The sequence below is a fragment of the Notamacropus eugenii genome, chromosome 1 (assembly GCF_028372415.1).
Source record: "Notamacropus eugenii isolate mMacEug1 chromosome 1, mMacEug1.pri_v2, whole genome shotgun sequence".
In the NCBI taxonomy this organism is placed as follows: Eukaryota; Metazoa; Chordata; class Mammalia; order Diprotodontia; family Macropodidae; genus Notamacropus; species Notamacropus eugenii.
Genome location: NC_092872.1, coordinates 31,796,927 through 31,802,980, shown reverse-complemented (window position 1 = coordinate 31,802,980; position 6,054 = coordinate 31,796,927).

Here is a 6,054-nt window from a genome sequence, read left to right as displayed (position 1 = left end):
TTATTTTGCCTTCTGATTCTAGAAAATCAGAGCAGTTTTCCTTGATAATTTCATGAAAGATAATGTCTAGGCTTTTTTTGGATCATGGCTTCCATGTAGTCCCTTAATTTTTATGTTTTCTCTCCTAGGTCTACTTTTCAGGTCAATTGTTTTTCCGTTGAGATATTTCTCATTATCTTGTATTTTTTCATTCTTTTGGCTTTTTTTGTTGTTATTTCTTGGTTTAATATAATCATTAGCTTCCCTCAGCTCCACTCTCATTTTTAAAGAACTCTTTTCTTCAATGTGCTTTTGAACCTCCTTTTCCATTTGGCTGATTCTGCTTTTTAAAGCCTTCTTCTCCTTATTGGCTATTTGGACCTCTTTTTCCAATTGATTTAGCCTACTTTTAAAGGTTTTGTCTTCTTCAATATTTTTGGGGTCTTCTTTAGCAAGCTGTTGACTCATTTTTCAAGCTTTTCCATGTCCTGAGACCACTGAATATTCATTTTGGCAGTACTAGATGCAGAAGCCTTGATTTCCTCTGACAGTATGTATACTTCTTCCTCATCTGAAAGAATAGAAGGAAATACCTGTTCACCAAGAAAGTAACCTTCCATGGTCTTATTTTTTTTTTCCTTTTTTTGAGCATTTTCCCTGCCAGTTCATTGACTTCTGAATCCTTTATCAAGAGGAGATTCCTAGTGCTCCTCCTCACCCCAGGACCATGCTCAGAGCTGAGATTCAGATCAACTCCTCAATTCCCCCAGGGACTTAGGCAGGGACAGGGCTGCCATTCAGGGTTGAGGTCCAAAGCAGTTGCTCAATTACCCCAAGGGCTTTAAGCTGAGCTGCTCCCACAATGGAATCTCCTGCCAGACTCAACCACTCCCGAGCAGCACTGCCACCCCACTGCTGTTGTTGCCGCTGCTGGCTGGGGTCCATGTTGGGGGGAGGGGGGACCCTGCTGCCCCCTTGCCCAATTGGGAAAGCCTTCTTGCCAATCTTTGAAGTTTTCTTTGGCACTTGTGGATTGAGGGATCTGAGATGCTCCCTGCAGGGGATTCTGCCCCAGGAACCTTTTCCAGTCCTGTTCCTCCCCTTGCTACATGGCCAGGGCTAGGCTCCACTCTGCTCTGGATCCTGTGGGATAGACCTTTCCTGTCGGCCTTCCAGGTTACCTTTGGCTGGAAATCTCTTTCACTTTGTCATTCTATGTCTTTTGCTGCTCTAGAATCTGTTGAGAGTCATTTTTTACAAGCATTTTATGGGCTGTGGGGGAAGAGTTAGAGTCTGTGCATCTTTCAACTCCACCATCTTGGCTCTGTTTCCAGCAAAAACCCTTCTGTAATCTTTTTTTCTGACCAGCTGTTTGAACTTTTTACCATATGGGGGCTGAGATCTCTGGAAACAGTTACTGTTGCTGCTGATTTAATGGTTCCCAAAGCCTACCTGTTTTGCTAGGGCTTTGAATGTTATGGAATGACCTACCCCAGACTGTGTTCCATTCCCAGGTAGATGAGACAATCCTTTTCTATTGACTTCCTTAGTTGTCTTTGGTATCTGCAGACTGAGAGGTCTAGAAAAAAATACCCTGCTGCCAGTGATTCAGTAACCCTGAGGCCTGCCCAAAGTTTGCTAGAGTGGGTTCTATGCTGGTGGGGCCTGTGCCACACTATGCTCTTCTATCACCCTGATTCAATAGACCTTTCCTGCCAACCTTCCATGTTCTCTTGGCCTGGAGATTTGTTTTACCCTACATTTTGTGGGTTTTGCTTCTCTAGAATTTGTTTAGAGTTATTTTTCAAAGGTATTTGAAAGGATCTGGAGGAGAGCTCTAAACAGGTTGTCATCTTGACTCTGCCTCCAAGTTGATCTTAAAGGAGTAAAAATGCAAAGAGAATTCTAAGCTATTATATAAATTATCATTTGTGAATTTTAAAAATAAATTTATTTTATACCCAATCTCTCTTTTTTTTAAACTAATTTCTTTGAATTTAATAATTCAAAAAGCAATTATTAAATGTCTTTTCTTTTCAAGATACTGTCCTAGGGAGTAAGAATATGATACAAAATCATAATGCTTATCTTCAAGGAGCTTGCATTTTATTGGGCTACAGCAGGTACTCAGATAAGGAAATGAGGTATTCAAGGTGAGAAAGAACATTAGCAACTGGGCTCATCAGGAAAGGTTTCAGTGAGCATAGGAAACATGACCTGAGTCTTAGACTAAGGTCAAAATTCTTTGAAATTGAGCTGAAGAATTTATTCTAAGAACTGGATCCATTTTGAGTACTGACAGCCTAGGAGATAAAATATAAAGCTCAGAGAATAGGGGACCAATTTGGCTGTAACATGTAGTGTATAGAATAAGGCTGGATAGGTAGGTCAAAGATAAAGTAGAGGGTCTTAAACTATATACTAAAGAGTTTGTATTTTATCCTTTTCACTGATATAAAGAAAATCAAATTATCACGCCAGTAAAACATTTCTGTTATTCTTGGTGAACATGACAATGACAATTTTTAACAACCTGAAAAAGAATTTGATTCATTAACAAGGAATCAGCGAAAGTTAATTAGCATAATTAAATGCTATCTTTTGAAATTAAAACAGAGGGGCTGAACAGGCATTTTGAAAAATGAAATTTTAGCTGAAAATTTGTCTAATCAGTGATTCTTGTAATATATCGTAGTAACACGATTTCTTCTCTCCTTCTGACCCATAATTATAAGTCAGTTCCTGTACTCTGGTTCCACCATGTTATCTGATGTGCTGCAGAAGCGACAAATGCTATTTTCCACTTTATTCAGGGATAAAACAATCACTTTGAGGCTAGCCAAGTTGTCAGTTCTTATTATGTTTGGCCAGTATGACACAGCATAGACAATTGCACATACCATGTTATAGCCACAACTATGATAACAGGTGTCCCTGTGGTAATAGCCAATATAAATTTGGCATGAGCTCCTCAAATCCATTACTTACTAAACATATTAGTTCCAGACCTCTCACAGAAGGAAGTTAATAGACCTTTTTGACCTGTGGTAAATCAATGTAAAAAGCAAAAAGAAGGATGAGAGTTATGGTAAGATGTCAAGTTTGTACATGTGTATGAGTAATGTTAACTTGATAGGATTTTGAAAGAGTACAAAAAAAGTCAAATGTGATCAAAATGAACCATTGATGATGAAAATAAATATGTTATATCTTTCCAATGACATCTACTAATACTTATTTTAGCAGACAACAAAACAAATGCAAAATGTTGTAACACAATTTTTTTTTTCTTTCTTGGTAATAGATGAAAACAAGAAAAAAGACCTTTCTAAAGTTTTTGGGAAGTTGCCAGCATTCTTCTGATTATAAATATTATACAGTATATAATCAAAATCAATATACTTTTGTTATCTTAAACAGTTTCTTCACTGGTCATATTTGAGAAATACACCTACTGATAGGAAATATTAAATAGGATAATTAATTAGAATACATGATGGTAATTAATCATAATTCTTAATCTAAAATTGATATAAAATTGTATGGATACCATGAGATGGAGAATTAAATTTTTTTTCACTTTTTAATCACAAATAACAGTTAATATTGCATAACATCAAACAACTTCCCATCAATCAAATATAAAGATATCTTACTTGTATATGAAAAAAAATGATGTATGGGAGAAAAGAATGGATTTAGTATCACAGTTCTTAAGTTCAACCATCAGGGATTGACTAGATAGTGTGGGAGGTTCCTTCCAACACTGGGATTATGTAATTATAATATTCTATAGAGCCAAAGCTCCCAAATTATGAATCCCCTGAAGCAGAGCCCCTCCAACCCCTTCAGTGCCCTGAGGCTCAGGATGTCTAATGGATGCTATTCCTTTCAGTGTGAGTCATCTGAAATATACACAGTTAATGACAAAGTTAATGAGAAAAAAAGAAGACGCAAGTTCCTTGACTTTCAATTTGATGCTCTCTGGTATAAACTATGTTCACATTTGAATGCATTATTGGAAAGAACAGGAATCAGAAGACCTCAGAGCAAAACCAGTTTTGCCACTGACTAGCCAGATAGCCTTCATCATTATTTTCAGGATATCAGGCTCCTTCCTTGTCTGTTAAACAAAGGGACTGGTTCAGAAAATTTCTAAGGTTCCCTTCAGCTATGATATTCTGTGATTATACATATCAAGTGAATGTCATTTAGTGGTTCTGTTTTTAGTCCCAATCTTTTTTTAAAGAATGTATAAATCAATTCAGAATTTGTAGCAAATAAACTGACATAAAGTCAAATAAACTGACATGAATTAGGCAACTTAAAGATTACTATATTTTTGTAATGGTAGACCTTTGTATCTTTCTATTTAAATTTACTTGTCTTGAAGTAAGAAAGAAATAATAAGGTAGATAAGAGCTCAGTTTCCTTGTGTTGTGTTTGTGAATTGTATCCATTTATTCATTCATTCAATTGGAATGTATTAAGTTGTAAGACATGCTGTCTTCATGGACAGAGCTAATATTTTGGCAGAGGTTAGGTACAGAGAAAAAGGTAACTATGTAATGAGATATTTGACAGATTTGACGAAAAAGAGTTCCTGAAAGAGGTGCTAGTTGAGATGGCCTTTGAATGCTGGGTAGAAATTCAATAGTCATTGTGGGCATGTGAAATATGAAGATAGGGGTGTAACAGCAAGGACCCCGACATACACAGAAGGGCCTACTGTACAAATTATTCTGCCTACTTTTCTAATAGAAATGGCAATTTTTGAGAGGTCAGAAATTCCTTTATTCAAGCATATATATCATTCATGTAGTTTAGGGGGAAAAGACAGCATCCTGAACTTCAGAGAAAATACAAAAAAATGAACATCAACAGACAGGTCTTCTAAATATCTAACCATTAGCAATATACACAGAGTTACCAGAGAAAGAAGCACTAACACCTGGGTTTTCAAAGCCAGGGGCTCCTTAGAAGTGGCCCAGAGCCTTGTCTGGCCAAACAAACACTTTCAATGTGTAAGCCCCAAAATGAAACCTCACCTCAGGGTATTTATACAATTGTCAAAAGCAGAGGGCATCACAACCCTTGAAAACCAGTGCCTCATTAGTAAATTAACGAAAGCTGAGGGCCTCCCCTAATCAAACTTCCCTTAATGGGCAGGTCCATTAATGGGTGGAGAAGACCTTTAACTCTCATAATTGCCATTACTGGGAGACATAGAGTAATTATTAAGACAGACATACACTGTTTAGTTGTAGCATAGAATGCACTCAAGAGATTGGGAACTTGGGGAAAGATATATATTATAACAGAAAAATCCTGTAATATGTTGTATTTTATCTCTAAATTTCCATGTTAAAAATGAATTTCAGTGGAGTTAATTAAATCTATCTTTTAACATATAAAAATCCTTTAAATCACTATTGATTAAAGACATGCAAATTAAAGCAATTCTGAGGTACCACCTCACAACTATCAAAATGGCTAATACAACAGAAAAGGAAAATGACAAATGTTAGACAAGATGTGGGGAAATTAGGACCCTACAGCAATACTGGTGGAATTGTAAACTGATCCAACTATTCTGGAGAACCATTTGGAATTATGCTCACAGGGCTATAAAACTGTGCAAACTTTTTGATGCAGCAATATGCCTACTAATAGTCTATGCAAAATATATAAAAAATGAAAAGCACCTATATGTAGCAAAATGTTCTTTTTGTAGTGGTAAAGAACTGGAAATTGAAGGAATACCCATCAGTCAGGTCACTGCTGAACAAGTTGTGACATATAAGTGTGATGGGATGCCATTGTGCTATAAAAATGATGAGTAGAATACTTTCAAAACAACATGAGAAGACTTACCCAAACCGATGGAAAGTGACATGAACAGAAGAAGGGGATCATTGTACGCAGCAGCAACAGTATTGAATGATAATTAACTGCCAATGTCTTATTTATTCTCCACAAAGATTTAAGATAATTCCAAAGGACTTTTAATGAGAAATGCTCTCCACCTTCAGAGAAAGGATTGTTGAAATTTGAACATAGGTCAAAGCATACTAT